General features: G+C 42.5%; 4 non-coding genes across 4 annotated transcripts; 3 read left to right on the top strand and 1 right to left on the bottom strand.

Moving 5' to 3' along the window:
- The first annotated feature begins 1,147 nt into the window (after window positions 1–1,147).
- Window positions 1,148–1,221, top strand: trnan-guu (transfer RNA asparagine (anticodon GUU)). The gene has a single exon. It is a non-coding gene; the product is annotated as a tRNA-Asn (tRNA).
- Window positions 1,222–5,050: 3,829 nt separating this feature from the next.
- On the bottom strand, window positions 5,051–5,123 carry trnar-ccu (transfer RNA arginine (anticodon CCU)). Its single transcript has one exon. It is a non-coding gene; the product is annotated as a tRNA-Arg (tRNA).
- Window positions 5,124–9,220: 4,097 nt separating this feature from the next.
- trnas-gcu (transfer RNA serine (anticodon GCU)) lies at window positions 9,221–9,302 on the top strand. The gene has a single exon. It is a non-coding gene; the product is annotated as a tRNA-Ser (tRNA).
- A 5,881-nt stretch (window positions 9,303–15,183) lies between these two features.
- On the top strand, window positions 15,184–15,254 carry trnag-gcc (transfer RNA glycine (anticodon GCC)). The gene has a single exon. It is a non-coding gene; the product is annotated as a tRNA-Gly (tRNA).
- Window positions 15,255–18,267: the final 3,013 nt, after the last annotated feature.

The following is an 18,267-nucleotide window of genomic DNA, read 5'->3' as shown; positions in this document are numbered from 1 at the left end:
CTAGTAGTACACTTCCCCATCTAAATTTTCACAGCAAGAAACTTGTGTTTCCTACTATTTTTATCAGGTTTAAAATATCATCTCCTTAAAACAGAAAAAGTGTTGATGTGTCGTGCTGAAATTCCGATTGATTTTGAATTCAAAGAAAAAAGGTTTTCTTCCAAAACACCATGAAATTGTCACATCTTGCAGACAATAGGTGTATTCCATGTTGAAAAGAGAAGAAAGAAAACCATGGAGCCTTTTACAGGTGTGAGGCTTCTTCAGGTGTGAGAAGACCTCACAGTCGAAACGCTGTGTTTCCGTTTTTCTCTTTTCAGCATGCAATAAACCTATTACTTGTTCCTTTGCAGCCGAGGCATGCTGACGTAGGTACCCAGCTGAACATCTTGCAGACTCTACAGTACTTCTCTCCTGTAGAAGTAAAGCAGGGCTTGCTGGGTGAGCTTTTGCTCCGGTAAATTAGGTCACGTGTCATGTTAAATCACTTCTTCTAAACACAACATTTGCTGGTGCTAGCTTTCCCCATGAAAAGAGACATTTCCCTTACAGTACATGACATATCGTTTTTATTCTATCAATAAGTATAGAAATTAAACAAAAGAAAAAATGGTGTCGCCAAAGAATGCACAGCTCTGTCGCCTTGGGGAGGTGTCAAGGGCATTGAGCTCCTTGGACATGAAAAGTGCCCGATAAATGCCATTTCTCATCATTTCTCTTGGCATCAGTTCTGCTATTAAATGGGACGGAGGCAACGGGCTCAGAGAGCAGGTTAAGTGCACACCGAACGCAGATGTGTCCAAGTGTCTGTAAAAGCGTGGTGCTCCGCTGGCGCTGTTCCCTAGTGGCTTAAAATGCCTGCCTGGTAAGCAGGCGATCCTGGGTCTGAATACCAGCGGTGCCTCTCTCCGTGTCTTGTTGTGCCGAATGTCTCATTTCAGACAAACATGTACAGCTTGGTTCAGTTTAATGCAAGAATTCATTTCCTTTCTGGAATAACTTGTTTTTGAAGAAATCCATACAGCTTGTGAAAGATGAAATCCATTTCTTGGTTGTCAGTGGAAAAAGATTGCCGGCTGCAAGAAGCGCAAGTGATTATTTTCTTTGACCATAAACCTGCAAATGTAGGGAGCACAAGCGGCCGTCAGTCTCTGTGGCGCAATCGGTTAGCGCGTTCGGCTGTTAACCGAAAGGTTGGTGGTTCAAGCCCACCCAGGGATGCATGTCTCCGTTTTTCCAATGTAAACATCATCACCGCTAAAGAAGATGGCGCAGAAGGCTCCACAGTCGAAACGTTGTGCTTCTTTTCTTCTCTTTTCAGCATGGAGTAAACCTTTGCTTGATCCTTTGCAGCCTACGCATGCTGACACAGCTACCTTTCTCTTAACGCGCCTCAATCATTATTCACCAAAACCATCAGCAGAATGTGTCGCCTTTGTGGTGATGTCAGTCCTCTGCTTCACAAATGTCCTTAGTGACGGACCATTTCTTTCTGCCATTTTTCCGGAGCGGTTATTGATTGCTCCATCATTTCCCTCATACTTTCCATCCCTAGATTGAAAAAAAAAAAACAGAAACAGGCTGACAGGACGACAATCAAATTGCAAAAACTCATCAAAGCACTCGATAGAGTATTTGAATCCACAAGTAGCTACAAGCAACTTTGTCCTGGCTTGCGTGAAAGTCGGAAAATGTCAAAAAGAAAAAGATGGTGGCTTTTTCATATCTGTTCTTTTATTTTTAGTTCGTTGGCTCTTCTGTCCATTGTCCTCCAGCCTGGCTCTTGACCTGTGACTCTCTGAACGCACACATTAGACTTTCAGGCGGGGGATTTGTCCTGAGCCTCTGTGAAAGACCCACCCACCCACATAAATAACTGCTCTAGAAACACATGAATGCAAAACTAAACCACAGCTTAAAGAGGAGCTTGTCATGACCGCCAGGCAGTTAAGACCAACTCTTAAGCAATCTAAACAGCACCAGCAGCGGGTGATTATTAACAAACGCCGCCGCACAAGTTAACCCACCTGCACACACTCCACCGTGCGGTACGCAGTGCTATTTTTACCATCTTTACCTGCTTCCCGCTGGTATTGAGTCTACTCCTTGAGAGCTCTACCTGGCGTTTCTGCCTTTTCGACTTTGGACCTCGCCTCTCACCTCGGACTGTTTGCCACCAGTGTTCTCCCTGGATTACGACTTACCTTACGCCTCTTGACCACGAAACAAAGCAAAGCAGAGCAAAACAAAATGAACAAACGAAAACCCTCACGTCCCGCACTTGCATATAACGCCGTTACGTGCCCAAGCGGTATTGTACGTCATCCTAGCACTGCACCCCGGGGCGTACGGTATATGGGAACGAGCACACGCCACGAATCGTCTCGAATCACTCCCTACAGCTATAAGGCACCTTGAAGCATGCACCCCCAACATTCTTCTTTGCGCATCTGTGAAAGGTAAACTCTTGAGCAAACTCTGAACCAGCTCTAAGGAAACTAATCCGATTAGACGTTACTTTGACTAATCTTTTAAGGGACCCTTGTTAATTGGAGAAATCAATGATTTCGAATGAATTCTGTATGCGATAAAAGACAGCTATACACAGAAAACATGCAGGACACTTCTCATGATGTTTCCCGAGCCGAAACACAGTGCGTTTTTCCAAGCCATCTGACAAAGCCCGCCCACTGAAAACTGCAGCAAATCGTGTAAAGACGTTCAACTTTGTAATTACTGCACGCACAGGAAGCAGAATAAATTCCTCTTTTCAAACTGTCAAAGGTTTGCTTTGCGAACACTGCAGGACATCGCACAATCTCTTTTGAACGGGGACAAACGATTTCTTATGGGGCACAGTAAGTACAGACGTTTAAAAAGCTCCACTCATGCCGACGATGCAGCATGAAGAAGCGCAACCTAACGTTTGCATTCCTAGCAAATTCCTTTTATTTTTTGATAAATAAAGACAGTCTTGTTTAACAAACAACACACACAACATTTTACATTGTGAATTCAATTCAAATCAATGTATTTCTATATAGCGCCTTTCACAACAAGGTTGTCCCAAGGCACTTAACAATGCAAGTTGTTAAGAGCCTTGTGTTTAATATGCCGCCTAGGTTACGTGCTGTCTCTTTGAGGCAAATGTTTAAATCCTCTGAGTTAAGTGCTGAAGTTATAGTAGTCCTATCAGTATTGTTGCCTCCGATCAACAGATCCTCATTTTTCTCAGAGTTGAGTAACAAAAAGTTTTCACACATCCAAGTATTTCCTTCCTTAATGCATTTAACTAAACTGATAATAGAAGAGTTGTCGTTTGGTGTAAACAAAATGTTTATTTGAGTGTCATCAGCATATGAATGAAAGTTCATATTATTTTTTCATATTATCCTACCTAGCAGCAGCATGTTGAGAGAGAGAGCAATATTGGTCCCAGCACTGATCTTCTGGTACCCCAAATTGAACTGGTGACATTGATGAAGCAGTACAATTATTAGATATTTGAACATAATGAAAACGATGAGTAAAATGTGAAGTAAACCACTGAAGGACGGTTCCAGATAAGCCAACCTCAAACTCAAGCCTGTGTAACAAAACAGAGAGGTCAACCATGTCAAAGGCAGCTCTAAGATCTAGAAGCACAAGCACTGTTGCATTCCCCGCATCAGTAGCTAAGAGAATATCATTTACGACTCTTGTTAATGCAGTTTCAGAAACCAGACTGAAATTTCTCAAGTATATTATTTGAATCCAGATACGATTGACGTTGGGCAACAACTATTCTCCCAAGACTTTTAGATTGAAATGGGACCTTTGAGACAGGCCTGTAGTTGTTAAGAACTTGTGGATCCAAATTTGACTTCTTAAGGAGTGGTCTAACAACCGCTACCTTAAATTGATCAGGTACAACGCCTGACGCAAGCGATGCATTCATCATACTAATTATAGGTCCTGCCAGTCCTTCGAGGGAATCTTTGACTAGCTGAGTGGGGATGGGATCTAGCGAACAGGTGGTTGACTTTGTCTTACGTCTGTGTTCATGAGTCCACCATAAGAAGAAATCTGAACAGGAGTGGTGATCATGCGAGGTCACCATGGAGGAAACCACTGCTCTCCCCCCCAAAAAAACCACCACTGCCCCTCTCAAGTTTGCTAAAGACCACATGGATGTTCCACAGCAACTCCTGGAACAATGTTCTGTGGACAGACGTGACAAAAGTTGAACTTGTTGGTAAATGTGCACAGCGTTATGTTTGGAGATAACAAAACACTGCATACCAACTCCAAAACCTCATCCCACCTGGGAAGGATGGCGGAGGCTGTACGGCTTGCAATCATCGAGGGACCGATGAATTCCAAGATGTATCAGGAAAATCTACAGCAGAATGTCAGGGTGTCTGCCTGTGATCTAAAACTCGAAAGACGCTGGGTCATGCAGCATGACAAAAACAAAGGAGTACATCAACAACAGAGTGGCTGAAACAAAAGAAATTCCGTATTTTGGGATGGCCAAGTAAGAGTCCTGACCCCAATCCCATTGAAGTGCTGTGGCGTGATCTGAAGCAGGCCGTTCAGTGCAAGACATCCCAAAAATATACATGAACTGAAACAGTTTTTCATAGAGGAATAGGCCAAAATACCTCCTAACCGCTGCTCAGGTCTGACCAGCCGCTACAGAAAGTGGGGGTTGAGGTTTTTGTCATAAAGGAGGTTCCACTAGCTCCTTAATATAAGGGTTCACGTACTTTTTCCATCAATGACCTTGATTTTTTAAACCATTTGGTCAATAAAGAAACAGCAATGTCAAATGTTGGGCGTGTGTTGTTTGTGAAATCAGACTCTCTTTATTAATTATTATGACTTAGATAAAGATAAGATCACATGTTAGGAGCCATTCATGCAGAAATCCACATCATTCCGAAGGGCTGTTTACAAAAGTTTTTCTCCCAACTGTATGTGAGAGAAAAGCAGAGACGCTCACTGAGTAAGGTGGGGTTGCAGCTTTGCAAATCACAAGGACATTTGTACGCTCAAAATGGGACAGGAGCACCCCAGATGGGACTCAAACCCACAAACCCTGGCTTAGGAAGCCAGTGCCTTATCCATTAGGCCACTGGGGCACACTGGGTTGGGTCGATCATGCTGATGAAGAGCCAGTTTTTTTTTCCTTTGCTTTTACAAAGGGATCCCCAAAATTAGGAAAGTTAGGCAGCAGAAGGTTTACTGTGACCTGAGAAGGACCGGCATCCAATCACGGTGGTACACACAGACACGCTCTCACTCATCTGAGCTACACGGCTACCAAGATGATCTCAGGTGCGCCGAGCTGGTACGGAACATATTGAACTGAACAACGGCGAATTGTCTCTCAGACAGGCTTTTCACCTCTGAGCTCCCTGACTGACAGTAATCAGCTAGCTAGTGAAACAGTCAGCTGCTTCTAAGCCTTAAACAGCTGCATCTCGGCGCTTCCACAGACAGATGATTTGAAAGCCAAACATCGCCCATTGGGAACACCTTACTATCACTAGTTTAAGAGACTCTTAAGGTCTTGCAGAGGTGCCTGTCTAATAGCATGCGCTTTGCAAGCTATAGGTGTTTAGGCTGAGGCAGAATGCCTGTTAACAAAATGTTTTTCTAAAGGGGCCTCGCACTCTTTTCCAAGCAATGGTCACCATCCCCACCGAGTGTCACAATGTAGTCATGTCCTAGGACATCACCTGTTAGTCTCCATTTGTCTGCCACCAACACTTTAGGTTACAGGGTCACAACCGCACCCCAGAGACCAGAGGAGCCGTTGGCGTTCTGGCGGCGCAGATTGGGCTGAAGGTGGGGCGCTTGAATCTCGCTGTTGGAGGCCGTCTGAAACTGACCCAAGCCTTTCCCTTGAATTAAATGTAAATAAGAAATGAACCCCAGATGCACATGGAATCAATCACGTGTTTCCTTTGAGCCGTTTCAGAGACTGCTCCAGAGTTTACCTTGCACAGATGCGCAAAGATTAATGATGGGGGTGCACGCTTCCAGGCGTCTTACAACTGTAGGGACTGTTTAGAGACAATTCGTAGATTGTGCTCATTTCCCTCTATTCCCCGTGTTGCAGTGGTAGGATGACGTAAATTCCTGCTTCGACACGTAACGGCATTATAATCAAGTGCAGGAGCTGAGGGCTTTAGTTTTGTTTCGTTTTCCATGGCGTTCGTAAGCGCGCAAATCAAAGGCAATTCCTGCGTCTAACACGAATGTAAATGCTTTTGAAAGTGCAGTGTGGTGCAGCTTGTAAAATCCTTTTCCACATTTGTGGTTTGTTGCTGTTTTTTCTGTCTGCCAAAGTTGCATTTTGACATCCGGACTGGGGGACTTTATCATTTGAACGTGAAGCCAGCCTTAAACCCTCTGAGGCGTGTCTGTCTGCCGGCACGAATCTTGTGAAAGGTTTTTTTTTTTAACGGAGAGCGACTTTAAAAAGGTTTCCGCAGCCACCTCGCACTCCGTGTTAGATTATAGGAGGAATGCGGCGGCAGCGAGCTCGCTTTTGTCATGGCCGAGTGGTTAAGGCGATGGATTCGAAATGCGTTAGGGACTCCCCGCGCAGGTTCGGAACTTGCCGACTCCTGCGTCTGCCGCACGTCGCCTTGTGCCTGCGCGGCAAAGGCAAAGTGCCGCTTCTCCTTTCCCGGTACTATAAAAACGTTAAATCGCTTGGACCCGCTGCCATGGAAAGCAGTTCTTCAGATTACCATACATTCTGCGTTCGCACCTCTGGTGCTCTACTTATGCCTTTGAAAACCTAATGAATAAAGCTGAAAGAACCGACACGATATGTAGGTGCTCGTAAAGCACGCATTAAAGAACTGTTAACAGCAAGGGTTTCAGTGGGTTAACTGAGAAGGCGTGATCGCTAATTGTTGACTTTTTATTTGGTGTTAGAAACACTCTTACTGTGCATGACGTGCAACAAATGTAGCCACAGAAATTGCATCACGCTTTCATGTATGCTATTGCAGACACCAACGTTGCCTAGATAGAAAACCGAAATAGCCGTGGGTTTGCTTGCTGGTCTGAAGGATCTCTCTTCGAATCTCTATCATTTGTCAATGGAAGTAAAAGACGCTGCAATCTCATACGTTCAGAATCAAACCCGCAGCTGTTGTTCGACTTTATTTCTTGACTAATTACAACTGAGTGTCGCATGAGCAGTTACATAAACTTGTCTGGTATATTTGAACACAAATGCCGTTCTTCAATTAAAACTAACAGTACATTGTCAGGGACATTCAGTTCTATACAAACAAGAGACAGACAAGAGAATATTTCTACCTTTCATGTGGACTACGTGTTGACTTACTGATCGGAATAATTGAAAAGTTCGGGTTCATAGCCGATGCAGTGCGTGCTAATTAGAACAACAGCAACGATTAGCTCTCAGCACCGTACTGAGCCCAGGTGTTTTTCTAAAGCTGTCAAGTGCAGTTCATTTACATAAAGGAAATCTCTTACTGGGTACGATTATAATACAGTAAGTAGCACATGCTACTTAGGGAGTAGCCTGATGCGTTTAAAAACGACCCGAGCCAGGCGGAAGTTGAACCTACAATCTCCTGATCCGTAGTCAAACGTGTTATCCATTGCACCACTGACCCTGGTGCAACACTGCAGGACTGCAAGCCGGTGAGCTCAGCACTGCAACTAGTAAAATACCCCGGTCCATTCTTTTCCAGAAGTGAGAAACACCTGTTTTCTACATTTTGTCTGTTTTAAAACCATATCTCTTTAAACCAAACCAAGAGTTTGTCTTTTGCTCTGATATTCTGATTCATTTCGATTTCAAAGAAAAAAAAAACTACCTTCCAAAGCATCATAAAATTGTCCCTTCTTCCAGACTCTACTTCTCTCTTGTAGTAGTACAGCAGACCTTTCCAGGTGAGCAGATCACAGAGTCTGAAATGAGCTTCCTCCATCAAGCAAAGTACCTGAACATGACTCTGTCATCATAAAAGCGCCCCTGTAATAAAGAAATTCAATCTGAAATCAAGAGGGCAGTTGCCTACTGAAATACAAGAAGTCATCAATTTTAACCTAGCAACACATTAAAGGCTGCATCTATACAAGTACGATTCTAGAAATGCTCACCAGATTACGTTTTAAGAAGGAACTGCGCTTCAGGTTCTGCCGAGATCTTAACTCGGATGGCAGGATTCAGAGTCCGGAGTGCGGACTGATTGCGCACGGAGGGTCCATATACTGTGGATCCCTCAGTGATCTTCCGCGTGTTCAAACAGCCAGCGTGTGACTCCCCTGTCCCCGTGACCTCATTGCTCTGCTCTCTCCTCTGTGCAGCCGAGCCCGATTCACGGTAAAGTGAAAAAAAATATGCCCTCAACGTGAGATTTACTCTGGAGCGAGGATAGATGTTACCTTTTTATCATTGAACAGGATGTATGTGATGTGGCGTCTAGGTTCAATTTTGTATCCTCTTTAAAAGATTAAGGACTGGGGTGAGCGTGATTTACCACCCTTTCAGCTAAGATCCCGACGTGCGCACCGTTTAAGCTGCATAGACTCGGTCGTTTAACTCTTCTCCATTAGCAGGGTTAAGGTTAAAGAAAAAAAACATTGCTGACTTCTTTTTTTTTGCCAGCTGCTAGCGCTGATTAGCAAGGTTTGTATTTCATGTTTTGCAAGTTGCATCCATTTTAAGAAAAACAAGTCGTGTTAAAGACAGGAAATGAATACTTGCATTTAATTAAGTCTAGCCGTAGGCGGTTATCCACTGGGATTCAGACCCAGGGCCTCCTGTTTTCTAGACAGGCGCTTTAACCAACTAAGCCACAGCGCCCCGTGAGTGCTGTCCTTTTGCAGCCACTTGGACACACCACTCAGACACATCTGCATTCGGTGTGTGCTCCGCCTGCTCGCTGAGCAAGTTGCCACCTTTACATACAATAGCAACATCGACACCAAGAGAAAGGATGACAAATGGCTTTTATCTGGAACTTTTCATGTCCAAGGAGCTCAATGTGCTTTCTGTGTACAACAGGGCCACTGAACTCCACGCTGGCCACTGAACCACAGCAGTGGCTTGCTGGCTTGACATCTCCCAAGGAAAATATTGAAATCGCATGTGGAACAGGAAAATGACCCTCGAGTACGAGGGAAAAAAAAGAAAAAGATCATCTGGAGCGCGCCAACCCAGTTGGGACAGCCCAGTTTTGTCGACGAGGTGGCCGAGTGGTTAAGGTGATGGATTGCTAATCTATTGTGCTTTGCACGCATGGGTTCAAATCCCATCCTCGTCTGTTTCCATTCTGTTTTTGATCCCTATTGCTCAATGCACAGTGAAAGCATTGCATACATGTGTCTGACAATGAGAAATGGGCCCCTGAGACAGTCATTTGCCTGTTTCACAAATGATCGTATTTTACTAGAGATTCTGTTTGGGATTCAGATGTGCATTCGGACAGCAATCCCTTTCAAGAAATGATACGTTCTGGATGAGGTCAAAGGTGCATCATTTGGACACTTTGTGGGCTTGAAATACAAAGAAAATCATGTTCTATGGTACAAGATAAATACAAAACTTAAGCTTTTATTATAATTAGATTTGTTTATAAAGCATAAGCAATCATTCATTACATTAATATATGTAAAAATAACATTTTAGCATCATACGTTTAGTATATTTAGTCCCTAATGCTGAAAGAAATGATCATAGAACATGACTTCTAACCTTACCTGCGGTGTTTTTGATCCCTATTGCTCAATGCACAGTGAAAGCATTGCATACATGTGTCTGACAATGAGAAATGGGCCCCTGAGACAGTCATTTGCCTGTTTCACAAATGATCGTATTTTACTAGAGATTCTGTTTGGGATTCAGATGTGCATTCGGACAGCAATCCCTTTCAAGAAATGATACGTTCTGGATGAGGTCAAAGGTGCTGGAACACTGTATTTAGGATGTGTTTGCAGTTATTCTGTGTTTCTAGCTTCAACCCAATGATATATATATATATGCTCACTGATTTTTTGGTACATGCCCAGGGCAATAATCATTATGAGGATTTATTTCCATATGTGCTAGAGGTAGTGTTGTGAAATTCTTCAACACACTGGATCGCAGGTTTAAACCTGCACTCTTACTCCTTAAATACCAACAAATGCAGATATGTAGCAATCATATTGTAGCTGACACTCATTTGCCTATTTCACAAATGAGCATATTTTACTAGAGATTCTGTTTGGGATACGGATGTGCATTCTGACAACAATCTCTTTCAAAAAATGATTTTACCTTATCGCAGCTTTGCCCCTCTTGCCTCTTTGGAAAATATCTCCATCTTGTGGTCGTTGTTGGTAATGTCTAGACAATATCTCCATCTTGTGGTCGTTGTTGGTAATGTCTAGACAATATCTCCATCATGTGGTCGTTGTTGGTAATGTCTTCTTATGCCCTTTTTTTATTTCAATTCTTTATTAGTTGATTCTAGAATCTCTACAATAGAGCTGAAAATATCAGTTTTGTAGCAGACAATATGACATTAGTTATAGTCCAATTAAGACTTTATTACCCTGTTTGTAACATAACAAATTAAAATTGATTAAAACTAAGTTTGGAACACCAGGGAACATAAAAAATGATTTTTAGGAAAACCATGAGGTTCTCTGTGTCCGATGCCTGCAAGGGGAGAAAGCTAGAATTCTTTGCTTTTTCAAAATTTGAAAATAAACATCATATAACAACAGCTTTCATTCCTAGGAGTGAAAAATAACCATTTTTGAAGACATTTTAGTTTCTAAAACACTACAATAAAGTTAAAAACATCAGTTTTATATTACTTTTAGTATTTTTAGTGAAATTAGTCATTTATTGCACTATTTTTAATATAATCTCTAATTAAAAGTGAATAGAATTAAGTTTGGAGCAACAAGGAACACAAAAAAAAAGATTTTAAGGAAAAAAATGATGTCTTCTGTGCCAGGTGCCTGCAAGGGGAGAAAGCTAGAATCCTACCCAGGCTCCTGGAGCTCTGTCCTGGCTAAAGGAGGGTGAATCCATCCACTTCAAAGCTCCATGAAAAAATGATCATTTAAAATTTGAAAAAAAAAACATCATATAACAACAGTTTTCATTCATAGGAGTGAAAAACAACCATTTTTGAAGACATATTAGTTTCTAAAACACTACAATAAAGTTGAAAACATCCGTTTTATATTACATTAATTTTTGTGAAATTAGTCATTTATTGCACTATTTTTAATAAAATCTCTAATTAAAAGTGATTAAAATTAAGTTTGGAGCAACAAGGAACACAAAAAAAAAGATTTTAAGGAAAAAAATGATGTCTTCTGTGCCAGGTGCCTGCAAGGGGAGAAAGCTAGAATCCTACCCAGGCTCCTGGAGCTCTGTCCTGGCTAAAGGAGGGTGAATCCATCCCATTCAAAGCTCCATGAAAAAATGATATTTTTAAATTTGAAAAAAAAAAAACATTATAGAACAACATCTCTTGGTCCACAGAGTGCAAAAATCCAACTTTGAAGAAAATCCATTGACTGATCCCCGAATCCTGAAGTTTCTTCGCATGATATTGGGCTTGCAACCACTTTCTGGAAAATGATGAAAAATGCCAAAAATGAAAAAAAAGTTATCAATTCTAGAGCCTAAGAGGAAAATAAGACAAATGTATATCTCCAAATAATTTTATGTGCTTCAGAAGAGCCCAGGAAAGTTTTTTGCATACATGAAACCACGCCCGTTTGCACGTAAGCAGACATGGTTGCACACACGACTGCATGAAAGCACGCGTGCATGCAAAATCATCCTGTTAAGCATTTGAAAAGCCGCACCACGGCGCACTTGAAATAGCTCTTACATTAGTGGTCGACACAGGAATCGCCTTTTTATTTACGCTCTTACCAACGCGATGGAAAGCAAAACAAAGCAAAGCAGAGCAAAACAAAACGAACAAACGCAAAACCCTCACGTCCCGCACTTGCATATAACGCCGTTACGTGCCCAAGCGGTATTGTACGTCATCCTAGCACTGCACCCCGGGGCGTACGGTATATGGGAATGAGCACACGCCACGAATCGTCTGAAATCACTCCCTACAGCTGTAAGGCGCCTTGAAGCGTGCACCCCCAACATTCTTCTTTGCGCATCTGTGAAAGGTAAACTCTTGAGCAAACTCTGAACCAGCTCTAAGGAAACTAATCCGATTAGACGTTACTTTGACTCATCCTTTAACAGTTTTCAGTCTCTGTCTTTAAACACCTTGCTCAGTCACATTCAAGCCACAAGTACTCTTCTCGGATGTTGCACAAACAAATCCTAATGTCTTGAAAGCATTGCAGCATGTTTGTGTCCCACTTCCCGTGGCTGCAGGACGACTGACACGAACGGACAAACACAATCTGTGGCGTTTAGCGTGACATAGTCTTGCAGGCATCGTGCTGTCTTACTGCAATACTATACCACTTGAGGAAACAGTCCATCTGGCCATGAAACTCATTTGAACGTCTAGCTACAGCAACTAACAATAACATGATTTATTCAGGATGTGTGGAATCAGCACGTCCCGGAGACAGCTTCTGAAATCGTGAGCATTCTCTGGTGGTGTCCTGGAGGGCTCCCCCGGGCATGTGTTGGTGGTATAGTGGTGAGCATAGCTACCTTCCAAGCAGTTGACCCGGATTTGATTCCTGGCCAACGCAGTGGCAAGTGTTTTCAAATGCTGTCACAAGCCTTGGATTGTGACTAGCAAAGCGAAGCCTTTTGAAAGAGCTAAAGCACTGCAAAACGGAATTGAAGGAGAATCTTACAGGGGATTCTGAGCGGTGTCTAAATAAATAAATTCACAACGTCCGCGGATGGCATTTTGCAGCTGGAAGTAGATGTCGACGCTTTTTGCACACAGCACCAAAAAAGCGTCTTTTTTGAAGGTACAGGCATTGAGCATTGGTGGTTCATTGTTAGAACTCTTGCCTGCCACGCAGGAGGCTTGGTTTCGATTCCTGGCCAGTGGCTTTTGCAGCGAACGGCTCCATCACTTGCATCCCAACTTTTGCAACTCGCAACTGAAAACCCACTGAAGCTAAGCAGGTGTGAGCCAGGTCAGTACCTGGATGAGGGTGAGCTACAGGGAAAAACAAAGCTTCCAGCTGGAAGTGGTGTTAATGGGGCCAGCGGGGAGGCGCTCACCCTGAGGTCTGTGCGGGTCCCAATCTCCCAATATAGTGACGGAGAAGCTCTGTTGTAAAAGGGCGCTGTCTTTTGGATGAGATGTAAAACCGAGGTCATAGTGCTCTGTGGTCATTAAAAATGACCACCAAAACCTTTGACAAAAGCTCTTGGTAATTGATGGTCTTCAATAATGTTTCTCCTTTAGGTACATTTAAAATCAGCTGAATAATGCTGTGAAACCATGAAACTGCATGAGAAAGCCCGTACACTGAATTACAAGGCTTTCTATTCAAAGGAGGACAAAAGAAATTCCCTGAGTTCGATTTTTTGCAGCACAGAGAGGGGCACTGTCATAAGGCCGGTTAGCTCAGTTGGTTAGAGCGTGGTGCAAATAACGCCAAGGTCGCGGGTTCGAGCCCCGTACGGGCCATGTCCTTTTCTCCTCTCTTACCAAAGCTGTTAGGTTCCTTTCCTTGGTGAGATGGGTTGTCCTGCAACGCTGCCACACAGTGCCGACAGACAAGAGTGTTGCGGGAGAAGAGAAAAGTGTTTGAAGATTTAAGAGTGTCTTAGGTGGAGCCAAAATCAAGTGTCACAAATGCAAGTGGGAAGATTTCCAATGTTTAATATGGTCAAAATAAGCGGAAGTTACCAGCTGGTCCGGCACAGTCTGCCATGCTTTTGTCATATACTGTAAAGTGGTGTCGAACTGGAGCCTCACCATTTGCATATGTGAGGCTCCAGTTATACATCGATTGTCACATTAAATGACAAAAATGAAGAGAGGTAAAGCAGCTGGAGAGGTTTTCTTACAACTTTTGAGCTGACACAGTTTTGGAAAATGTTTCCTTCACGCTGCACTGTACAATATAGGCAGCCAAGAGTCTCCAAAACAAAACAGAATTGACAGATAGGAGAAAATTCCCACTCGTCCTGAAGTTCCCAAAATCCAGCACTGAGCGTAAACAAAGTGTCTAAGTAGCGTGTGAATGCTAACCCTAACCCTAGCAGGAGTTTGAGCAATCCAGCACTGAGAGTAAAAAGATGAGTCAAAGTAACGTCTAATCGGATTAGTTTCCTTAGAGCTGGTTCAGAGTTTGCTCAAGAGTTTACCTTTCACAGATGCGCAAAGAAGAATGTTGGGGGTGCAGGCTTCAAGGCGCCTTACAGCTGTAGGGAGTGATTCGAGACGATTCGTGGCGTGTGCTCGTTCCCATATACCTTACGCCCCGGGGTGCAGTGCTAGGATGACGTACAATACCGCTTGGGCACGTAACGGCGTTATATGCAAGTGCGGGACGTGAGTGTTTTCGTTTGTTCGTTTTGTTTTGCTCTGCTTTGCTTTGTTTTGCTTTCCATCGCGTTGGTAAGAGCGTAAATAAAAAGGCGATTCCTGTGTCTACCACTAATGTAAGAGCTATTTCAAGTGCGACGTGGTGCAGCTTTTCAAATGCTTGTGGGCATTTCTCTGTTGTTGATTCTTTTTTTGTGTGTAACAAAGTGGCATTTTCATGTCCGGACGGGGAGACTTTATCATTCCGACATGAAGCCACCCTTAAGTCCTCTGAGGCGTGTCTGTCTGCAAGGCTTGTATTTTGGAAATGTTTTTTTGAAACGGAAAACGACTTTGAAATAGGCTTCCGCTGGCGCCTCGCGATCCAGGTAAGATTGTAGCAAGAACGCAGCGGCGGTGGGGCTTGCTGTAGTCGTGGCTGAGTGGTTAAGGCGATGGACTAGAAATCCATTGGGGTCTCCCCGCACAGGTTCCAATCTTGCCGACTACGTTGTCCGCCTTCAGTCGGTGTGTTTCGGCACAAGCAAAGAAGCGCGCCTCTTTGCTGTTCCTGGTGGTTTTAAAACGCCCAATCGCTTGTACCCGCTGCCTTGGAAATAAGTTCTTCAGCGTCCGCAAATGGCATTTTGCAGCTGGAAGCATATGTCGACGCGTTTTGCACAGAGCACCAAAAAAGCGTCTTTTTTGAAGGGACAGGCACTGAGCATTGGTGGTTCAGTGGTAGAATTCTCGCCTGCCACGCGGGAGGCTCGGGTTCGATTCCCGGCCAATGCAGTGGCTTTTGCAGCGAGCAGCTCCATCACTTGCATCCCCTTGCAACTCGCAACTGAAAACCCACTGAAGCTAAGCAGGTGTGAGCCAGGTCAGAATCCGGATGAGGGTGAGCTACAGGGAAAAACAAAGCTTCCAGCTGGAAGCGGTGTTAATGGTGCCGGCGGGGGGGCGCTCACCCTGAGGTCTGTGCGGGTCCCAATGCCCCAGTATAGTGACGGAGATGCTGTGTTGTAAAAGGGCGCTGTCTTTTTGGATAAAACCGAGGTCACAGCACTCTGTGGTCATTCAAAATGACCACCAAAACCTTTGACAAAAGCTCTTGGTAATTGATGGTCTTCAATAATGCTTCTCCTTTAGGTACATTTTAAATCAGCTGAAAAATGCTGTGAAATGGGGGGGCACTTCAGGCCAGTGTAGGATTTGGGTTACAAGAACCATGAAACTGCACGAGAAAGCCCGTACACTGATTACACGGCTTTCTATTCAAAGGAGGACAAAAGAAATTCCCTGAGTTTGATTTTTTGCAGCACAGAGAGGAGCACTGTCATGAGGCCGGTTAGCTCAGTTGGTTAGAGCGTGGTGCTAATAACGCCAAGGTCGCGGGTTTGAGCCCTGTACGGGCCAGGTCTAGGTCCAGGTCCCTGTTTATGAAACAGGCAAATGACTGTCTCAGGGGCCCATTCCTCATTCTCAAGACACATGTATGCAGTATGTACACCGTGCATTGAGCAATAGGGACTGAATACACCACAGGTAAGGTTAGAAGTCATTCTGAGGTGCCACATGTGAGGGATACAGCTAGGCATCCGAAATGTAGGGTTTGAGGCCCTTCAGGAGTACTGCATCCTTTGAGACAGACCCGTGCATGTTAAACAAATGATCATTTCTTTCGGCATTAGGGACTAAATATACTAAACATATGATGCTAAAATGTTATTTTCACATATATTAATGTAATAAATGATTGCTTATGCTTTATAAACAAATCTAATTAAAATAAAAGCTTAAGTTTTGTATTTATCTTGTACCATAGAACATGATTTTCTTTGTATTTCAAGCCCACAAAGTGTCCAAATGACGCACTACATGATATAAGGAAGATTATCACATGCATATCGGTATTATCTTTCTTATGAAAATGCATTCCTTTCATTACCTTTTACTTTTTAAAATGAACTCAAATTGAGTATAATGTAATAATTTAAGTAGAATAGATTCTAATAATATAATGATCCAGTGTTTTGCACTACTTCACTGCTTCACTGCTCTATGCCATCTGGAAATAAATCCTCAGACTGCTTACTGCCCTGGGCATGTACCAATAAATTAAAGGAGCACATCTGTTTATCACTGCGTTGAAGCAGGAGACACACAGTCTCTGCAAACACATCCTAGATACAGTGTTCCAGCACCTTTGACCTCATCCAGAACGTATCATTTCTTGAAAGGGATTGCTGTCCGAATGCACATCTGAATCCCAAACAGAACCTCTAGTAAAATACGATCATTTGTGAAACAGGCAAATGACTGTCTCAGGGGCCCATTCCTCATTGTCAGACACATGTATGGAATGCTTTCACTGTGCATTGAGCAATAGGGATTAAAAACACCGCAGGTAAGGTTAGATGTCATGTTCTATGATCATTTCTTTCGGCATTAGGGACTAAATATACTAAACGTATGATGCTAAAATGTTATTTTCACATATATTAATGTAATAAATGATTGCTTATGCTTTATAAACAAATCTAATTAAAATAAAAGCTTAAGTTTTGTATTTATCTTGTACCATAGAACATGATTTTCTTTGTATTTCAAGCCCACAAAGTGTCCAAATGTTCTATGATCATTTCTTTCAGCATTAGGGACTAAATATACCAAACGTATGATGCTAAAATCCTGAAAAAAGGATGTGCTCCATCTCGTCAGTAGATTGGATTCCAAAACTGATTTGGGTCAATATACATTACCTTTGAAATTAAAGTACAGTCTACTGTAGGGAACCATCAACTTAGAAAGCATTGGCCTTCCCTGGGGGTCAGGTAGGTGCAAAAGATAAACTTTTATCCTATCTTTACCTTAAGATAAGTGGCCAAGCAGTATTTTTCCAAGTTTCACCAAGCACATCATGTTGCCATAGTAGACAAAGTTCTATAAAATGTTAAATAACTTTTAAAAAAAGCATCTTGGTCTTACAGTACTGTACAAGGTGAATTAAACTGTCCCTGGTAATAAAAAGTAATTAGAAGCATCTCAGAAACTTTATCTCTAGAAACATTAGCTGTTTTATATCATGTAATTTAGTGTGATGTTGTCAGAATTCAAGGACATTATCACACACAGAAATTGGTTCAGTTAAATCTAAAAAACACAGCTAAACATGGGTTTAAATGTAACAGAAGTCTTACCTCTTGTCAAAAGATTTAATTCAAGAAGCGATGTAATAAATGATTGCTTATGCTTTATAAAGAAATCTAATTAAAATAAAAGCTTAAGTTTTGTATTTATCTTGTACCATAGAACATGATTTTCTTTGTATTTGAAGCCCACAAAGTGTCCAAATGATGCACTACATGATATAAGGAAGATTATCACATGCATATCGGTATTATCTTTCTTATGAAAATGCATTCCTTTCATTACCTTTTACTTTTTAAAATGAACTCAAATTGTGTATAATGTAATAATTTAAGTAGAATAGATTCAGGTAGGAAATATAGAGTCATGATGTTTATGGCTGACATCATTTCACATGGGTGAATTTTAAGCTAAGAAATAAAAACATTTACAATGAAGATACCATTACTTAATTTTAAATGCCTTTAAAAAATAAATACCTCCTGAGAATAATTTGCCACTCCCAGATCCTTGGTAAGGTACTGTTTGAATCCAATCAGGAGAGGAGCATCCAGGGAGTGCTTTCTATAGAGTCCAGCTTGGGCCACTCTCTTCCGGCCTGCTGATACTTTTTAACTACTCAGGGCCTGTAAGGATATAAAACACCGGTTTAAAC

Source organism: Lepisosteus oculatus, unplaced genomic scaffold (assembly GCF_040954835.1).
Source record: "Lepisosteus oculatus isolate fLepOcu1 unplaced genomic scaffold, fLepOcu1.hap2 HAP2_SCAFFOLD_87, whole genome shotgun sequence".
Lineage (NCBI taxonomy): Eukaryota > Metazoa > Chordata > Actinopteri > Semionotiformes > Lepisosteidae > Lepisosteus > Lepisosteus oculatus.
This window is presented reverse-complemented; position numbering and strand designations above follow the sequence as displayed.